The sequence below is a fragment of the Ursus arctos genome, unplaced genomic scaffold, assembly GCF_023065955.2.
Source record: "Ursus arctos isolate Adak ecotype North America unplaced genomic scaffold, UrsArc2.0 scaffold_9, whole genome shotgun sequence".
NCBI classification, from domain to species: domain Eukaryota; kingdom Metazoa; phylum Chordata; class Mammalia; order Carnivora; family Ursidae; genus Ursus; species Ursus arctos.
This window is the reverse complement of record NW_026623111.1, coordinates 53,460,899-53,482,415: the sequence shown is the minus strand read 5'-3', so window position 1 is coordinate 53,482,415 and position 21,517 is coordinate 53,460,899. Positions and strand designations below refer to the sequence as shown.

Sequence of the window (21,517 nt, the reverse complement as noted above, 5' to 3'; positions counted from 1 at the left end):
AGTCAAATAAACTTGGGTTTTCCAGTACATGTAGATAGCAGTTATGTTTACATGATGCCGTTGTCTGTTACGTACGTAATAGCGTTAGGTCTAAAAACTAATGTATATACCTTAATTTAAAAAATACTTAATTGCTAAAAAATACTAACCATAATCAGACCTTTCAGCGAGTCATCATCCTTTGGCGGTGAGGGGTCTTGCCTTGATATTGACGGCTGCCGACAGGTCAAGGTGGTGGCTGTCAAGGGTTCGAGTGGCTTTAGCAGTGTTGCCACATCGGTTGACTCTTCTGTCACATATGTTTTTTCTGTCTTGTGCAATGCTGCTTGATAGCATTTTAGCCACAGGAGAACTTCTTTCAAAATTAGAGCCAATCCTCTCAAACCCTGTTGCTGCTTTATCACCTACGTTTATTAATATTCTAAACCCTTTGTTGTCATTTCAACAATCTTCACAGTATCCTCACCAGGAGCAGATCCCATCTCAAGAAGCCACTCTCTTCGCTTGTCCATTAGAAGCAACTCTTCATCTGTTTAAATTTTATCATGAGATTGCAACAATTCAAATATAGTAATAAGGAAAAATTTTCAATTATTGTGAGAATTACCAAAATGTAACAGAGAGACATGAAGCAAATAAATGCTGTTGGAAAAATGGCCATGATAGACTTGCTCGACTCGGGGTTGCCACAAACCTTCAATTTGTAAAAAATGCAATATCCACAAAGCACAATAACATGAAATGCAATAAAATGAGGTATGCCTGTACTCTGATTCTGGGGAGTGAGGGCAAGCAGTCTCAGCTGCATTATATATTTTGGTCTTTTCTCCGTAGTGTATACAGAATGATTGACTTATTTTATGCCTTACTCAGAATCACACTATACAAAAATCTACTGTAATTTATAAAAAGCTACCGTATCTTCATTTGTTTATTTATTTTCATTCACTTATTTATTCACGGAGATGAAGAAACTGGGCAAGAAACTGGGGATATAAAAGCTGAGCAAGACAAAATCACTGGCCAAGTACTATGGTGGGTAATTAACATGCAAAAAGCAAATAATTTTATTATTTTTGGATAGTCCAAAAATAGAGATTTGAACAAGACCTCCAGAGTACCTATGAACAGTTCGGTCTGGAGACCATACTTTTGGGGATATTTGATAATAATAAGGCTTGTCATCAAAAGGAAACAATCAGACTTTTAGAAGTGTCTAAGTGCATAAGACAAAGCACCTCTCAGTGAATTTGTGTATCTACCACGGGACTTCTCATGAACTCAAAATTCAAATTTTTCTATCTATAATCCCCAATGGATACAGATTAATCTCCACTGTGTCTGAATTAGGTATTGAAGATAGTAAATTAGGTTGTAATTTTTAATAATCATTCTTATCATTTTAAATTATAACTGTTTACTATAACTTGAGAAAACATGGTTTCATGTGTTCATTATAGATTTGTACAATGCCAAGTCCTGCAAAATTTTAGTCTAAATTCACTTGCTTTTATTGATATTTTTTGTTTGCTCTATCAGTTAAATTTGATTAGTTCTAGTCACTAAAACAAAGCTCAGATCTGAAACACATATTTAGACCATTTATAGTCTGATGAGGCTTTGCCCTATGAGATATTCAGATTATTACCTGAATATCAATTTTCTGTTATAATAGGGTCACATGTAAGGTGAACATATAATGGGTCATTCAACAATGAACATTCATAATAATGAAATGGTCTGCTTTTAGTAATTATAATACAAAAACAGCCATAAACTAGGACTATTTTAGGCGCACCATGGCATGGCCACTCTAAAGATACCATACAATTGATTTGGAAATTCCAGGAGTCCCTAAATAAACGAAAAGTGGAAGCAGGTTAGTTAAGGGACAACTAAATAGAAAGCTTCCTTGTTTTCCAGTTTTTCGATGTCGGAAAAATTATTTCTTTCTTGAATTCGTACTTATTAGTAAAAGTAATTAGCACAAAATGAAAAGAAATATCATAGCAATAGACATAGATTTTGAAAACTTGCTAAGTGGCAAACTTTACCATGTGAGGTTATGTATATTGTTGCAGCTTGTTCTGGTCCAGACTCACATCTCCTTTAGAGGACTCACTTGTATGAGACAGTCAATAATTCAGAACAAAAAGTTCCTAAATTAGTTTGTCATAATTCTCTCAGGAACATTGGCTTCGTGGCTGGTGAGCCTTCTAGGAAAGTGTCCTTTAACTATGTGACAAACATCTAAACTTCCAGAAGGAAATCTACCGAGAAATGTGAAAGATACTTTTGCTTTTCTCTGGAAACCCACACGTCACTTGGAACGTACCAGAGGATTCACAAAGGATGCTTAGTATCTGCTCTCAGATATTGTAGGAACAGAACCTTGGCACCCAGAAATAAAATAGAGTTCTTTTCAGGAAGTTGTTGTCTACTATGAATATATGATATCAGTGGAAATATGGAACCTATGTTTACTTTTGTATTTGTATTTAGAAAAATCTCCTTTTTAATTCTTCAGGGGCCTGTCGATAGTCTCCGGAGAGCTAAAATAAAACAAAACACACTTTATCTGAGTAAAGTGGTATAAGTGGTGGTTGCAAGGCAAGGCTCAGGGGTCAAACTGTAAGTTTTAATCTCGGCTCTCATAACTTGTTGTTATCTGGAGTAAATCACTGTGCCTCAATGTTCCCAACTGTTCAATAACATTCACTTCCTACATGAAAGGGGAAAAAAAATGAGATTACACACTTCGAAGTGTGCAGTACCTGAAACAAGGGGCTTATTTAAGATTATCCATTATTGGAACATGATTTTTTAAAGCCCTCAACTAATGATTTTGTGCCCAAATTATCTTCCTACCTCATAGATTTGTAAACTTTTGAGAATTTATAAATTACACTTTAATATTTGTATCTGCATAGAAAATATGCAGAAAGGTAGAGACAAAATTTCTAATAGTGACCACAGCTAAAGAACGTTTGGGATGGGGTATGACAAGGGAGTCGAAAAGAGAGTTTAGAGTTTTTACTAATGAAATCTTGTCCTATATGAATTTTCACAGAACAGTGAATTACGAGGTGCTTCTCAAATTTTAATGTGTTTATGAATCTCTAGAGTATCGTGTTAAATTTCAGATTCACGCTCAGTGGGTCTGAGGTGTGTCCTGAGATCCTGCATTCTTAACAAGTTTTTGGGTGATGTCATTGCTGGTGATCCACGGGACACACTTTGAGTAGGAAGCAACTAGGAGATTTGAAAATGTAATGTATAGTGTCCACCTTTAAACTTACCAACAGTGAAAATTTGCATATAAAAAAATAAAAAAATACTTAACAGCATGGTAAAATTGTAAAAACATGTAACATACATAGCAAAACCAGATGTTAAAAAACACTGAATTGTATTTCCATGAGATTGCTTACCTTCATAACAATGTCCAGAATAAAGCATTTTCTTACTCAGCCCTAGATTCTTTTTGTAGGTAGGATGTTCTATGAGTAAGTTTGTCTGTGTAATACCAATACTACCACCTCCTTGCCACAGCCAACCAAAATTCATTCATTTTGCCACTAATGAGGCTTTTACATACTCAAGACATCTGGGAAAATTGAGCTAAAATTTAACTAAATGCTACCTAGTGAGTTCTTTCTAAAAGACAGGGAAATTTGATGTGTAAGAGAGTTTTGCCTTTCAGAAATAGATCTTCCTCTGACTTGACAGAACATAGTTTTCATTATTGATATGCTTTACTGGGTCTAATCATTAGATGTCCTTGTTTAACAATGCTATTGTAGACGTATAATGGCTTTGACAGACTGTATTACCTACTAGAAACAACTGTAGTTTCCCAGACAGAATAATAAGGCATCCACCAATAGAATGGAATATATTAATTTATTAATTTATATGGTTCTTAACAATGCTTAAAGTCTCACAGTTATTATTCTATTTGCCCCTCACAAGAACCATGCAACGTAGGGAAAGCAAGATAAGCAAGCCAAACCTTCTCTAAGTTAAGTAAATTGATTTCCATACAAGGTCATACATCAATTAATGCGTAAACGGTGGCTCAGATCTTCCAACATGCGAGCCTGTGTCTTACTAATATAGCACTCAACAGGAGCACTTGATGTATACAAGGTATTTTATCTTTAGATAGGCGATAGAGAAAGTGAAATCCTAGCAAGAGAGGAATGCATAGCATGCATGTAAGATGAACTGATTTAAGCCGTCAGAGGACAGTGTGAGTAAGAGGAACTAGCAGAATAAACAAAATGTCACAGTCATGCTAAAGACAAACTTCACATTACTTCAGGAGAAGTCTGCAGACCGTCAGATATGCAACTTCCTAACTCTAACATCATCCAACCACATTGTTCTGATCCTTTTTCCTTTTAATAACTACACCTTTATCAGTATTAATGTTTCTTCATCGATTAGCTAGCCTTTAATAGTTGGTAAGAATGTCACTCATATGGAAGTACAGAAGTGCCTAAAGGTAAAAATTAGAGCAGAGAGGAAAATTTTAGAATCGAAAAATTTTAAAGAAATTCTTGCTAATGGCAGTAAGAGGCTAACTGGTGAAGTGAGGTGAAGGTATTTTTTATCGTTTGTTATTGAAATATAGTTGACATATGATGTTATATTCGTTTCAGGTGTACAACATAGTGTTTTGACGAGTCTATACCTTTCCCAAGCTCACCACAAAGAGTGTATCACCATCTGTCACCGTACAACATTATTACGATATTTTTGACTACATTCCCTATGCTGTACTTTTCATCTCCATCACTTTACTTTATAACTAAAAGTTTGTACCTCTTAACCCCCTTCATCTCTTTCACCACTCCCTCCACTCCACTCCCCTCCCTGCTGGCAACCACCAGTTTGCTCTCTATAGGTAAGAGTCTATTTGGTTTTTGTTGGTTTGTTCTTTTGTTTTGTTTTTTAGATTCCCCATATAAGTGGAGTCATAAGGTCTTTGTCTTCCTGTGTCTGACTTATTTCCAGGTGAAAGTCTTTTAAGTTAAAGAGGTCAGGAGTTGGATTGGACTATTTGTGTGGGTACTACATAGCCCAGGATCGTGACAGGTTTCAAGATGGAATGACACGCAACCTCTGAGTAAGGGTAGCACTAGGGAGCCGGAAGGACAGTAGATGGCAGCAGTGAGACAAGGACGAGGTTGAACTAGAGCATAACAGACTTCAAGGTCCCGAGGGCCCTGGTATAGTCAGTGCAGAAAGTCCTCAGGAAGTGGAAGTGGTGGAGGAATGACGATTCCTTCTCCTCTTTCCTACCTCCAGATAGAGGTGGCAAACAGGAAGGGGCACCTTCTCTGCCTTGAGAGTTATAGGGTATTTTTATCTGGGAGGATTCAGGTTCAAATTTCTGTCCTGGAAGCAAAGGAGGTGAAGGAGTTTCTAAGAATATAACTGAATTCTTGTAGACTCAGTGAAAGGGACCCTGAGGAGGCTGTGGAGCTGGAGTATTTCAGAAGAGAGATAGTTCTGAGGTAAGTCAGGAGGAGCAGAGAGCAAGTGGGGGATTTTTAACATGGTCAGTGAATAAGTTACAGCCGTGAGGGGTATACCAGTGTGGAACAGCAAGTAGAAGTTATTTTAGGATCTAATTTCTAGACGGCTGACACAATATGGGAGGTACAACAGAAGTCCAGAAGACTGATGGCATATGATGGGATGAAGTGGTCAAAAATTTAAAACGACTACTAATATCTGCGTAAGATTTGGAAAACTGAGAAGTGAGAGAGGCTGACAGATGAGGGCGGTGCTAATGACACGTGGATGGAGGAATTAAAACTCTAAAATAACGCTGTGGGGAAACAAACTTATAAATTATTAAATTGTATGTATTGAAAAGTGCTATAGTTGTTGAGGAATACAAGAACATTGAAGGCACAAAAGAGGATGCGTTCTCTTTGACATGAAAAGATCAGGAAAGGAAACTTGGAAGATGAGTAGAAGTGTGTTAGCTGAGGAGGTGAGGGAAGAGGGGAGGCCGGAAAGTATGTTAATAGCCATGGCTGGAAGTGACCCGTGTCCACTGCAAGCAGGACACGGAAGACTACACAGTACCAACGGGAATTTGGACTTGATATTGAGAATCAGAATCTCTCCTTCTTAGGAGGAAGGCAGAAGCCTGAAAGGCTGGCACTCTCTCCCCGGTGAAGCTCTGCAGTGTTCTTCACCTTTGCCCTGCCCTTCCCACCCCAGCTCTTTCCAGGATGTCATGAACTTCCTCTTGTTGTTTCAGATCAGGATGGTCATGGCTTGTCCCAGCCCAAGTACCTCCAGGGCCTTCCTCTTCCTCTGCCTGCAAGCTCTCTGAGAAGGGTAGAGGAGTTCTGTCCTGCCCTGGTCCAACAATCACATGCTTGGTTTCTGGCCTTCAGGTTCTCTCCTTTCTAAGCACTTTGCTGAGGAGACAAGGAAGGACATTCACTACCCTGTACTGTTGATTATAGAGCCGGTCTTCTAATGCATGCAGATTCTTCCGACAGTAATACAACCTGACATTTCTTGAGCACTTTTAATAAGCCAGGCACTCAGGCACTGCCCTAGCACTTCTTAAAAAATGTTTTTAAGTTTTTATTTAAATTCCAATTAGTTAATGTATAGTGTGTGTTAGCACTTTTTAAAGATTTGCTCATTATGAAGATTTTTCACATGACAATCTAAGAAAGTGAATATTATTTTTATTTCAATTTTAGAGATGGAGAAACTAAGGCTTCCGATAGTTACACAACTTTCTTGGGTTAAGACAAAAATGGCTAACCCTGCTTGAAAGGGCTATTTTACTCCAAATTGCCCCCTCTTCAGTACTGTGCTTTATTGTTAAAAATTTGCCCCCAAGACTTTCTGGTCTCTAGCTAAGAATCCAACAAATGACCTTATCATATTCTGTGTTTTATTATTTAAATTTTTATAAACAAGTAGATTAATGAAACACTGAAGTCAGTTTTACAGGTTTCTGACATTCAGCTTGTAAGGTGAGATACAGAGTTTTGAGTGACAACTTTCGCTTTTGTAGGACAGTTGCAGATTCAAGTTTAGTGGCTATTTAAATATTTACAAAATTTTAAAAAATCAATAAGAAAAACGAAAATCCATTAACCCACAGCCCAAATAACCAATCATTAGTAAAAAAAAAAAGAATGTGGAGTTTGTTTCTGGCTATATGTATGAGTGTTGTGTATAGTAAATTCCATTGATTTTATAAACTGTTTTTTCCACCTTTTGTTATCTCATCATTTTCCCACACTGCCTTAGATTTATAGATGACATTATAATATTGAACACATTTTAAGCAGTTGATCCTGTTCTTCAAAATTCAAAACCTAAATTAGATAAATGTGAATTTACTTGGTAGGAATAGTTCCCCACCTGATGGAATATTCTCCTTTTCTTTCCCTGGGACTCTTTTAAGGCTCTATGGACCACAGATAGAAAAACCATAGTTCTATGTAATCTTCTATGATGGCTCCACAATATTTCATCTTATTGACACATTACAATTTATTTAGCTACCCTCAAAGGGGCGTTTATATTTTCAGAGTTTAGTTTTTGTTTTCTGCTATTATATGTACATATGGTTGTAACATGTATACCACGTCTACTCATTTGAATTATTTCTTATCATTTGTTCTTCCCTTGGGGAATGCTTTTATATTTTTGTAGATATTAACTTAATCATAAATATATTTTTCTTTTGTCATTAATTTTGTGGACATGTTTTCACAGATGCAGTTTGCCTTTTTGTGTTATGATGGGTTTGATGTCAAGGAGTTTTCAATGTTTAGATAAACAAATCAAATTTTTGTTGTTTGGTGTTTCTTTTTTTCTGTATTATGTCCCTCTCCCTCTGCTCTTCCCCCCTCGCCCCCTCCCCTAAACTCTCTTTCGGATAAATAAATAAATAAATAAATAAATAAATAAATAAATTTTTAAGGAGAAAAATGAGGAAAAGTCATGGAGCGCCTAGGTGGCTCAGTTGATGAAGGGTGCAACTCTTGATTTCGGCTCAGGTCATGATCTCAGTGCCCTGTGGGATTGAGCCCCACATCCCTCTGCCCCTCCCCCCCTACAAAAAAAGAGGAAAAATCAGAAACGAGTCTATCTTCCTAGAAGACTAAGGGACAGTCCCCCATGGACCCCTTAGTTTTCTGAATATCTTGCAAGTAGAGATACTGGCTGCCTTTGTTCTGAACAATCTTTTCAAGAATGTTTTTATAGCAAACATCCTAGGAAGATAGTCTTCCTTCAGAATAAAAGGCAGGCTTGTTTGCTGTTCTAATAAAGTAATGGCTCTCTCCGGAATAAATGTCAGGTAAGGTTACTTGCTCATTTTGAAAAAATTGCATTCCTGAAGTTTGCAGATTTGCTTCCCTGTAACACAACCTGCTGTGTACTCAGGTATCCCCGCCCCTCTTCACAAAGCACGGTGAAAATGGGGAGGAGGAACCAGGCAGATGTTGAGATTCTATGGTGATTGCTGTGTGTAATAAAGTTTTTTGTCTTGTGTTCAGGATTCTAGTGTCTTCTGTGGTATCTCTGTGGCAGGCTATCTCCTTATCATACAGGGAGGATAAAAATCACAGATCCTTTGAAGTTTCTGAACCTGAAGTTGGAGACATTTTGAAGTACTTAAGAGTCCACTCAATGGGAATCTTTTTAAGCAAGCTAAGTTTGCAGATCTTGTTTTGGGCTCTTGATTTTGGAAAAGAAGAAACTAAGGAAGGAGACAAATACCAGAAAGACCATTAAAAAGAGGTCAAGCTTTTCTCTGATGGATGACTCTGGAAAAAAAAATAAACAAAAGGAAAATAATGAGAGAGAGAGCAAAACACAAGACTGAAGGGTCCACCTGACTAGAATGCCAAAGCTCGCTCTTTGTCATTGACTAAAGTCAATTTACCTTGCAAAATGATAATTGTCATATAAATAATTGCCCTGAGTGTTTTGTAATATTATTGATATGACAGCACCAAATCAATAAACCCAGTAAAGGGGTTTTTCAGTAGGACTCCAGAAATTGTCAATCTCTTGGCATCTAGAAACTAATACGGTAAATGTGACAATTTAATATTTAATAAAATTTTTAAACAGGAAATTACTCAAAAAAGTTATCAGAACTCTTCAGAAAGTTGTGAATCAAGGCTTTCAGTTTTGTACATAATTATATCACATTTTGGTCAGTCAGAATTAAGTTTTAGGGACCCCATGAGCTTAACTGTTTTGTACATTAATATGAACAGAAATGAGAAAGGAAAATTCTTAAAATGAAGGCTAGAAAGAAGCAATGAAAGAAAACAGGGATAAAAATAACCAAAGAAGAATTTTTAAAAGGATTAAATGGGCTATGAATTTATATTTGTGAAAAGGCTTTCCTTCTTTTTATCTTCTTTAGTTGTGTTTTTTTCCCTTCTATTCTCCAATGGTTAACCCATAGTCCTTGCTTTTTTGCATTATTTTCAGTTACTCTAATTTTTTTACTCTCTTTCATCCGAAATTCTGGTTGAAGGGACCTATAAATATAGAAATGTTAGGATTAGTACTGAAAGCATATGTAAATACCAAATTTATTAAACAAACAAAAGACATATAATAAATAAGCAAGCTTTATATAGCTATAATATTGTGGCATAATAATGGACTCTCCCCCCCTTACAACTTCACCTGTTTTAAATTCCGAATTTTGGTAAAGGTAGTATCTTTCAACTAATCACATCTATTAAGATATAGATTAATTTTTTATATGCAGTAAACTTTGTTTTGTTTCATTTTTTAGGCTAGGTAATTTAGAAGAAATTAGAGGTATACCAATGAGAGCCTTAGGACACCTGGAGTGTGGTGGACAGGAAAAGATTTTGAAAGGTTAGCAGTAGAAGGAAGTGGCTGGATTGTGTGGACTTGTGGGGGGTATACTGCTCTGGGAGGTCCTGGGGTAACGAAGTTATTCCGTGTTTGCTGATATTGGTGAAATAATGTCACCTATGTGATCAGAGAAAGACTAGAAATGTGTCTAACTTGAAATTTCATCATTTTATCTAATTCCAGGACCTTAGTCATCATTTCTTTCTTTGCATCTTAATTTCCCTGTATTTGTTCTAAAACTAGGGAGTCAGGAATTTTTCAAATGCCAGGAGGATTCGGTTCTTGGTTGCAAACCCCTGAAATCAACTCTGGATACTTTGAGAAAAAAAGTTTCTGAAGAGGAGGATTCAGAATTAAAGGATAATTTAATAGTAATATTAAGTGATCCAGGTAGCTCTAAGGCTAGAAGATAGAACAGCAAGGCTATCTAGCTGGAATAGTCTGACCCCTATACAGCAGCTGGACCAAAATATATAAACTTGTCTTCCCTTTGGGGTTATTCAATCAAGATTCACAATTCTAGGTGAGTTCTGATTATCCCACTTGGGTCATGTTGGCTATAACAAAACATAAAGAATTAGGATCTGGTTCTTTGAGCTTCTATAGTGAGAATCAGGTATGTGCACATGCCCTCATACTAAGACTACGTACAATTGAGGAAAGAAATATTTCCAAGAGGAATTCAGAGAACTATTTAAAAGTGGACGTTTGAAGATTTACATACTATAAACCCTACTTAAACATGGATGGAAATGATCTCAATTGTATGGATAAATCAAATAATAAGTAGCTTTATATTTCTAGAATCATCTATATTTGATGCATTATAACAAATCAGGATGCATAAGCTATAGCTAGAATTGCATTTATCGGTAAAGCGAGTAACTAGCACATAAGGAAATTTTAATATAGATAACATATATCTGCATGTTATTTATATCGGTTAATCGTGATATACATTTATTTGCTTTTTGTTTCCTGGATTCTCCACTCGAATGTCTTAATCTTAGTACCTAGCAACATGCTCGGAAGGGTATGTGTATGTGCCAGATACAGAGGTCATGCAGCTCCTCAGATAGATAGGAAATAAATAATAAGTTCTTTGAATTTCATATTCTGAGTTCTTCTCATATAATGCAATAATACTCTCACTCTAAGTACTTTAATTAAACTGGAAGTCCCTACAAATCATATATGATTTTCTGGCTTTCTGGCTTTCAATCCCGTAAGAAACAGTGCTCAGGAAGTGCTTTGATTTGCATAAATGTGGCTGCTTTTCAAATCTATGAAAAGAGATCACTAACACAGTATTTATATATTGCATTTATTATGGAAAGTTTTTTTTTATCCTTATAACTGTAAGATGGGGTTTTCTCCAAATTCCAAGAAGATTAACAACCCTTGAAAAATTTACAAGGTTTGAGACAAGAAGGGCCTTCTTTCTTAGTAGTCAGGGTTATTTCTCTTTAAGATCCTGCCTGAAATAAAGTTGTGGAACAATTCACGGTTTTCTAGCAATCTTGAGGAATTTGACATATATTTCTCTGCAGAATTCAGCTGATAACTCTGAATCTGCATTTTGTAAACTAAACAGCACTTTGCAAAATGTTACCAGGTAAAGGGGAAAAAAAAGATCTGTGATTAAATATATTTGGTAAGTGTTGGTTAAAGACTATCAAAGTCAGGGCACCTGGGTGGTCAGTTGGTTAAGCAGCTGCCTTCAGGTAGGGTCATGATCTTGGGGTCCTGAGATTGAGTCCTGTCTCAGGCTCCCTGCTGGTTGGGGTGTCTACTTCTCCTCCTCCCTCTGTCCCTCTCCCTGCTCGTGCACTTGCATGCTTTCTCTCTCTCAAATAAACAAATAAAATCTTTAAAAAAAAACCCACAAAGTTTTCTGGCAAATATTGCAGAGATAATGCTGATCTTCCTTTCAAAAGTAATATCCATAAACTCACACAAATAAAAAACATTGTATAATGATCATATTTTTCTTAGGAGAAATTTTCTGATCTACCAGATGTACCTGGATTGCCAAGGTACATTGACAAGATTGCTAGGTTTTACACCATTGAGTTAGTTAATTTCTTTAAATGTGGAATTTAGTAATTAACTTTCCAATGTCTTGAAATGGGAAATCTTACAAATCTTACAAAAAACAAGGATCAAGAGCATAAATGTCTAAGCTTACTGGTAGGACCGTAATACTCCCCTTTTCACAAAGAACACTAAGAAAAAAAATACATATGTTTATGTACACACACACACACCCCCAATCACTGACACACACATATATATTCTCTTTTATTTTTTTATTTTATTTTTTTAAAGATTTTATTTATTTATTTGACAGAGAGAGACAGCCAGCGAGAGAGGGAACACAAGCAGGGGGAGTGGGAGAGGAAGAAGCAGGCTCCCAGCGGAGGAGCCTGATGTGGGGCTCGATCCCATAACGCCGGGATCACACCCTGAGCCGAAGGCAGACGCTTAACGACTGAGCCACCCAGGCGCCCCTGTTTGTTTATTTCTAACAAAGCAGCAATGGCAGAGGCTTTATTGAAGTTTTGGATGGCATTAAGATGAAGATCGTGTTGTTGGCATATATCCTGGGATGGGAAAAGTAGAAAAGTTAATCCTGGCTCTTTACGTTATTGTGTATGTTATGCTGAATTAAAAGAATACAATTTCATCTCCAAATTTTGGTGTTATAAGTAAGAGGTCTGAAAGAACTAGAGCAATGAAGGGGAGTACTTAAAATTATAAACAAAAACAGGGATATATATCTGTGCTTGAGCCCGGTTCATTCTATAGTTAAAGTAGGTAAAGAGGGGCGCCTGGGTGGCTCAGTCGTTAGGCGTCTGCCTTCGGCTCAGGGTGTGATCCTGGAGTTCTGGGAGCCTGCTTCTTTCCGCTGGGAGCCTGCTTCTTTCTCTCCCACTCCCCCTGCTTGTGTTCCCTCTCTCATGGACTGTTTCTCTTTCTCTGTCAAATGAATAAATAAAATCTTAAAAAAAAAAAAAGTAGGTAAAGAAACTGGATAAGGAATATAATGAAACAAGAGAGCACACAGAGCCATCCTGAGGAAAACTAGAAGACATAGTTGAAAAAAATTAAAGAGATAAAAAAAATTCTCAGAGACAAAATTTTAAAAAAAAATTTAACTGAACATTGAAGCATACTAATTTAACATCACTTTCCTAAAATGAAGGCACACTGTTTCATTCGTTATTCAATTTTCTGTCCAAGGCTACTGGCTCCGTAGTCCGGGGCAATCTTGGGAAGCAAAGGACACTCTGAATCCCCCAATCTACCCTGGCAAGGATAGAATAGGTACTAAATCCCAAAAGAGCACATTTCACTAGTGTCTAGACAATACATAGACTACTGGTTCAAAAGTTGGAACAAAGGCACTGGGATCGGCGTGCAGTCACTCGGATGCCGCGGATGAGCAGACATTGCTCCAAGTTGGTGGTGTGGACACAACTGATACAGCTCCATGTTGTACATTAGGCAGTGGAACTTGGACATCTAGCTTCTTCTATCTTCCCAAGTTTCCGTTTTGTTGGCTACATGGCACCTGGTGAATTATGTTCAAATATCTTAGTTTTAATTGTTCACATATGGAGTGAAACTGAAATTATCTTTCCAACCAATTCTCACAATATTGTTTTAAACAGAACCTGGGTGTCATTCAACTGGCCTATTGCTATTTCTCAAACTTACCCTTAGTTTTTTCCACCTCTCTGCCTTTGACTCTTTCCCAAACTACTGAAATATACTTACCTTTATGTGAAAGAGGTAACTTCATGAAAAAAGAATGAGATCTGAAACAACATAGACCTCAGTTCAGCATCAAGCGCCATGGTGTGGCATAGTTAGGCCAACAGAAAAGTTGTTTTTCATATAAAATTAAGTGCAGACCTTTCTTCTTTCCTTTGTCATTCCTAAAAACGTGTTTAGTTTCGTTTAGTTGTGTGAAATCTTAGCAAAATCTTGACTGGTAAAGTTTAGGTTCAAGAGGTGTGGAACTGTTTTGTAAAATGATGTAAAAGAACATCTGGTAAAAGTGGAAAACAGTAACCTGCTAGTTCATTTTTGGCTTCCATTAGGCACGTTAGGACCAGATTGCGGGGGCCCTGAATCTAGCTAAGTATGACAGCATTTGAGTAACTCTGATTTCAAATGAGGCAAACGACAGCCTATGACAGCTGGTTGGTGCCAAGACAGACGAAGTCCTGCGAAAGACTTTCTGTTGGAGTTTAGCTAATGGATGTCAGGGTCGTTGATGATCATTTAGTTTCAGAGTTGGTTTGTTTTTTTGTTTCTTCTTTCCTCTGCACTGTTTTCCCCTTTGACATTATTAAGTAGTAAGGGAATTCTGACAAAGTCAACAGCCTTGTGTAAGCTACATCTCTGGGAGCAGAGGAAGTGTGTGTTCATGCTTGGATGAAAGTAATACAGTAAGAAGAATCCAACATGAAGAAGTTTTGATGCAATCACCAGGGTTGATGCCAAGAGCAACAGTTCAGAATGAGGATTTTAAAATGTTTAGAAAAACCACCAGCAATATTCTGGTGGGGTCTCAATTTCCTATGGTGACACAGGATGGGATTTTATGGTGTCTCCATAAGATATTTGGAGAAGATAATAGTCTTTGAAAAAGAGAAAAGTCACTGTGTGACTTTGGGAAGTTAAAGTTTATGAATCTTCACTGAAAAATGGAGGTGAGGATAATGATGTTGTTATACAGATGATGGGAAATAAGATGAAAGATTTGCAACTATATCGTGAATGTGCAAGGGCTCCATAACTTTAGATTCATTGTTCCTCACTCCTCCTTTCCCCTTGAAGAATGCTGTGTTCTCATCTCCCTGATTGCTTCAGGAGGAAGCAGCTTATGCTCACTTTCAACTTTTATAGTACATTGAACTTCTATTAAGGTATTTAAAGAACTGTAACATTTATAATGATAAGTTTTGTGTAACCTTTCTTCAGACTTCCCCTTCTCTCCTCTCCTCCCTCCCTCCCTTCCTCTCCTCCTCCTCCTGCTCCTTCTTCTCCTCTTCTCTCTTTCTTTCCCTGAAGGTTTAAACATTATTATTTATTCTTGTCACCCTCAAAGTATGTTGCATCTAATAGAGATGCAATATTTCTAAACAGATATGGAAATAAATATATTAAAAACTTGGAAGTATTACATTTCCTGGGTTGAGATATACCATGATTTTTGTGTCTTAGAGACAGCAACTACCAATCTGTAATTATGGATTTGAGCTTGTAGGTGTAAAGCGAATGTGATGATACTGTGCAAACAATAGCTATTCACATATTTTCCCCTTTTAGTGCCTGTCATTTTTATCAACCAGAATTATTCAATAATTCAATCATTTAATGATGAATAACTTGAAACCTGGTATGTGTGTTAGGCAGTGAAGAGACAGAACAGGAAAATAAGGTGAGAAGGGATACAAAAAATAATAAGAAGAGGAGAGAAGTAATCCACGGTGACTTTTGAAAATTCTAGTCAGCATTCCATGAAGAGCGTCTATCTATTTTGTTTTAAAAAGTTGAACTGCAGAGATAAACCCAATTGATGATACCTTAATTAAAATCTGAATTGTGCTATTGGCCAAAAAATTTGCCACTCAGAATTAGGTTAGGGTGGTAGATAAACAGTAACAGCCCTTTAGTATTTATTTAACATGAAGCAGATACTATTTCTTTTTTTTTTTTTTTTTTTTTTTTTAAAGATTTTATTTATTTATTAGACAGAGATAGAGACAGCCAGCGAGAGAGGGAACACAAGCAGGGGGAGTGGAGAGGAAGAAGCAGGCTCATAGCAGAGGAGCCTGATGTGGGGCTTGATCCCATAACGCCGGGATCACGCCCTGAGCCAAAGGCAGACGCTTAACCGCTGTGCCACCCAGGCGCCCCGAAGCAGATACTATTTCACATGCATATACGTAATCTTAGAACTTGGAAATAATGAAATAAAAGTGTTTTGAAGTATGAGTCCATGTGATCAAATCTATTCTTTCAGAAAATGTTGTTTACCCTGGTGTTAAATAAACCTAATTTTACAGAAATACTCTGTTACCTGAAGTCATAAATAAATTGGTAGCAAAGGGAATTACATTTGCCGTTTGACAAATGCCTTCTGTGTGCAAGGTGCCTTATTCTCATGAGAGGCCTTAGCAGCTTTCTTCTTCCCTGACCATCTTACCATACTGATCCCCGCCAGCCTGCTTTGTTCTTTCCTATTCTTTTAAAAAAAGATTTAATTAATTAATTAATTTGAGAGCATGTGTACGCACGCGTGTGAGAGACGTGCAGGAGTTGGGGGGTGGTGGTGAGGGAGAGAGAGAATCTCGAGCAGGCTCTGAGCTGAGCAAGCTGAGTGTAGAGCCCAACATAAGGCTCAAGGTGGGGCTGGATCTCACAACCCTGAGATCATGACCTGAGCCAAAATCAAGTCAGACACTTCACCTACTGAGCCACCCAGGCATCCCAAGTCCTTTTTTTTCCCAACAGCCTGCACCATATTCTAATATAATGTAGAATTTGTATTATGTCTATTAAAAGCATATGTTCTGCTACATTCCTGTAAAATTCAAGCACTACAAGATAGGCATTTTTGCCAGCGTTGTTCACTAATATATCCTAACTACCTAAAAAAGTGCCTGACCCACAGTATATAGCCAATACATAGAATTTCAATAATTAAAAAAAATAAAACATCGTTACCAAATGGTAATTTAGAGATTTTTATATAATATAAAGGTTATTTTGCCCTCTACCGATATGCCATACTTTATAAACTTATTCTTATTCTAAGAAATCAAGTTTAGTTTTCTCTTTCTGACTTCTGCTATTGATTTCAATAGTGTTTTGCACTGCGTAATGCATGGAAGTGTTGAATCACTATAGTGCACACCTGAAACTAATATTATACTGTATGTTAACTAACTGGAATTTATATGAAAACTTAAAAAAAAAGTTAGTGTTTAGATGTGTACATTTCAGGTATACACTTAATTGCTTTGTGATCTCTAAATATGTTGTTTATGATTATTTCTTTATAAAATTATGAGTTTATAAAAAAGGGTTAAAATATAGATAAATGATGAAGAAAATAGTGGATGTTTTTTGGCACATAATCATTCATAAGTTTGAAATAATAAAAAAGATTAAAACAAGGCATGGGAAATTAAGATGCCACAGATAAAGTGCCTGGAAATAAACACCGGAAAATTCTGAGAAATGGTTTTTTTTTTAAGATTTTATTTATTTATTTGAGAGAGAGAGCGCATATGAGTGAGGTGAGGGGCAGAGGGAGAAGCAGACTCCCCGTTGAGCAGGGAGTTGGATGTGGGGCTCGATCCCGGGACTCAAGGATCATGACCTGAGCAGGAGGCAGATGCTTAACCCACTGAGCCACCCAGGCGCCCCTCAAGAAATGTTTTGAACTAACTGGCAACTATTTGAATAAAGATAGACTTAGAACCAGGGAATTCTTTGCTAAGCATATTTCAGAAACATGAGGTCTACGGTGTCAATATCTTTCTTCAGCCAAGATTAATGTGTAAACGTGATAAGAATACACTCGTCTTTGACTCTATAACACAGGCTAATTAAATTATAATCTAAAGGCAGACTGTAATCATTTCACAGGTGCTCTTTAAACTTGGAATATCAGGATGTTGGAGAGGAAAGGACTAGAAAATTATTATCTAATTGAATGATATAGTGTAATGGAATTCAGTTCTGCTACTGCTCTGCTAATATTGATATATCAGTTCTCACAGTTAAAAATATAATTTGGCAAACTTTATAAATACTTATCCTTCTCAGGATTTGAAGCCATATTGAGCTCAGAAAAAAAATCTGTATTTAAGTCTTTAATATTTGGAAAAGAAATAGAGGCACAGAAAAATGTTGATCATAATAGAGAATACTATTATGCCTCATGATATGAATGTGGGCACTGATCAATGGCTTAGGTAGTGGGGAAAAAGACACTTGCCTTTTGAAAATATAATTCTAAAAGTGATATTGATATTTAATATTCATAAGACAAATGTGCTGTTAAATATGGTTGAAATTTCTAATTAGCAACCATAGATCATATCTAACCAGTAAATATCAAACCAGTAAATGGCTAGCGTGGAACCACAGAAGCTGGTTGTCTTGTCCTTGGCTGTCTCAGGCAGAAATCAGTTTCACTGAGTTTTTGCTGTTGGACTTAGTTTTCTTTCTTTCTTCTTTCTTTCTTTCTTTCTTTCTTTCTTTCTTTCTTTCTTTCTTTCTTTCTTTCTTTCCTTCCTTCCTTCCTTCCTTCCTTCCTTCCTTCTTTCTTTCTTTCTTTCTTTCTTTCTTTCTTTCTTTCTTTCTCCTTTTTTTTTCTGATTTAATTTATTTATTTGAGAGAGAGAGAGTACAAGCAGGGGGGAGGGGTTGACGGAGAGGGAGAAGCAGACTCCCTGCTCAGCAGAGGACTCCATCCCAGGACCCTGGGATCATGACCTGAGCCGAAGGCAGATACTTAACTGACTGAGTCACCCAGGCGTCGGTTAGTTCTTCGTTCTTAAAATGTATTTTGTCCTGATCTCATTGTTGGGTCCATGGGGTTCAAACGTATCCTTTCCCATTACTGACCAGATGAAATTTGTACTATGCTTCATCCCCCCAGTTCAGCTGATGATCCCAAGTCTTCCTTGATCCCCTGAGACTTCGTCCTCAAATTCTCCTCTTGTAACTACCTCTTTGCAGGTGAGGTATTTGATTTTGTGAGTGGCTAAAATGGTCATACCGATCCTCATTAGGCTTACCCGTGCCTTTGGGCTCACACTCGAAAATATCAAGGGTGCGAATAGAGGGGAATTTAATGTGAGAGGACGTGGGGATTTAGAGGAAACGAGCATCAGGAATAGGAGTCATGGGGGGAGAGCAGAAGGAGAGGAAATAGGGAAGATAAATTTGTGAGCCTCTGGCTTACTCAGCATAGTTTACAGTATCTGAGATGGCTACGTAGTATCCCCAAGGCTGGATATTTTCTTTCACTTGAAACATTGAAATGTTTGCAACATTAAAAAACTCTCATACATAATTCAATAGTTGTTGCCTCTCTTGATATAGCAAACTTGACAGAACTGGGTCTACATTCCTACAGGGCTAAATTGACAGAAAGTGGGTTGTGAGTGTGCTCTTTATAGCAGGTATGCACTTTCATTTAATACACTACCACTAGACCCTTCTAAGTTGTACTCAGCCTGCTTCATTCATTTCCTTTTGCTGTTAACTGCCTAGCCCCATAGAAGTTTGAGTCTGCACAAAGCCCCACTAAAGCGCTATTTATCTACTTATATATTCAAAAATACGTGTTAATGATCTAGACTGTGCAAATTATTGTACAAATTATACAAAGATACTTTAAATATGGGCCTTATTTTTGTGGAGACTAGAGTATAGGAAGGGAGGTAAATGAGCACAGCATCAGCTATAATGAAAGTAGAGGAAGGTAAGAATTCCAAGAAATCTTATCAGCATAGAGAATAGAGAGAATGTATTTCCAGTTAGGATATTCAAGAAAGCTTGATGAACAGGATAGAATCAGAAACAGAAACTTGGCAAGTAATGGTAGGTAGATATTATTGAATTACGTTGAGAAGGTAAATCTTGTTATGTCTCTGTAAGACTGTCAGTGTTAGGCATTAGATGAAAGTAATTTAGGTTTATTTATATGATAATTATATATGTATATGCCAATGTATGTAATTTACATGTGCGTGTTATAGATATAGATAGAGAGGTTATATTGATATTAATCACTTGTGCTTGTGTGTGTGTGTGTGTGTATTGGAAATTTTATTGGAAAACCTCCAAGGTTTTTAATGATTATATTGTACTCTCTTCCACGCACCTAAAAAAAAACCATTAAATTTTTTATTAAAATAGTAATACATGTTCATTGAATAATTAAAGTTCCAAGTATTTTACATTAGTTATGCCTTTGAATCCTTACAACAACCTATGAAATTATGTCTAGTTTATAGTTGTTCAGTCTGGGTCTAAGAGAGGTTGAACAATTTGTCCACAGCAAGATAGAAAGTGGCAGAGCCAGGATTTGAACCTAGATATGCAGCCTCAGAGCTAACACTACCATGATATATAATGACTGTATTTTCCATGGCAAGTTCTTTTATCTGTGTAAAAGAGAAAGCATTCAAATACAAGTCCATCACAACTCAACAACTCAAGGACTTATACTTTTCTCATCTGGTTTGTTAGCATCTCTTGAGCCCTCTTCTTAGAAATGAATAGCACCCTCCCACTCCCCTGAATTCTCAGCTGACGGTGATAAAAACAAACAAACAAACAAACAAACAAACAAAACATACAAGAGTTTGAATATTCTGGAACCTCTTCTGTGGAACATTAAATTATTCACTTGAAATAAGAGGAATTACATCTTAATACAACATAACATATTAAATAAATGGAAATGTAAGGAAGAAAATCATGTATTATATTAATCAGCTGGGTTAGTAAAACTGTATTCTTTATGATACTATTCTTTTTTTTTTAATTGTATTTATTTATTTTGAGTAATCTTTACACCCAATGTGGGACTTGAACTCATGTATCCGAGATCAAGAATCACATGCTCCTCCAACTGAGCCAGCCAGGCACCCTTTTTATGATACTATTCTTAACAATGAATGTTCTCAGGAGGCCAAGGGATCTTTGATTTGTCACTTTTCTGTAACCCCTACATTCAATTAAATACAAATATATCAGAGCTACCCTTTCAGTCTATTGCAAATCAGCCTCCTCTCCATTCCCTTCAATATAATCATCCCAACTTCACGCAGGCTCCATCTCTCTTGGTTGGTTGGAGTGACCTCCTGACTGGACCTCACTTTTCATCCTGCAGCTTTGGTGATGTTTCTAGGGCTTAAATATGAAAACGTCACTCTACTGCCTAAACCCCTAAACTTTCCATAATCCCTAAGGCTATTTAGGTGCCTCTCCTCTGTACTCTTAACCTCTCATGCTTATCCTTATCACAACACTTATCTCGCTATATTGTCTATTTACTTATTTTTCTGGGACTGTGAATTTCTTTGGAAGACACAACAACAACAAAGGCAACTTTAATACCATATTCTACTGCTAGGGCTCCAAAAGTTTCTTGGAATAATGTCCTACACGTACCCTGCTTACATTCTTACTTCCCATTCCTTATGTACCATAAATTTGCCCTTTGCCTCATTATCCCCGGGAGCTGCTTCCTCTAGGGCCATAATGACTTCCTTCTGGTTGGTTCAGAATGGGTACTCCTAGACTATCCTGCTAAATTTCTGTGCATATTTGTGTCACTGATTCTCCTATTTTCAAAGAACACTGTCTTCATATGTCATCCCTAAGAACACATCCTTCTGATTTCCTCTTCTGGCTCTATTTCCTTAACCATCTCTTATATTTTGATATTTTCAGGATTTTTTTTTTTTTAAGGAGCCATTGTAGGAGATACTTTTTATGTGTGAGTGATATTTAACTTCGTTGGAATGCCATCTCTATATTTTGCTAATTTCTCATCTTATGCGTCCTCATCTTCTCA

At 36.9% G+C, this 21,517-nt stretch overlaps 1 protein-coding gene across 2 annotated transcripts in view; it reads right to left on the bottom strand.

The window, feature by feature from the left end:
- Window positions 1-21,517, bottom strand: part of CSN1S1 (casein alpha s1) — a 100,111-nt gene that overhangs the window by 15,188 nt on the left and 63,406 nt on the right. For both annotated transcript variants that reach the window (XM_044380901.3, XM_044380902.3), the window contains one exon: window positions 150-529. The gene's annotated coding sequence lies outside the window, so the exon portion shown is untranslated. The remainder of the gene's footprint in view (window positions 1-149; window positions 530-21,517) is intronic.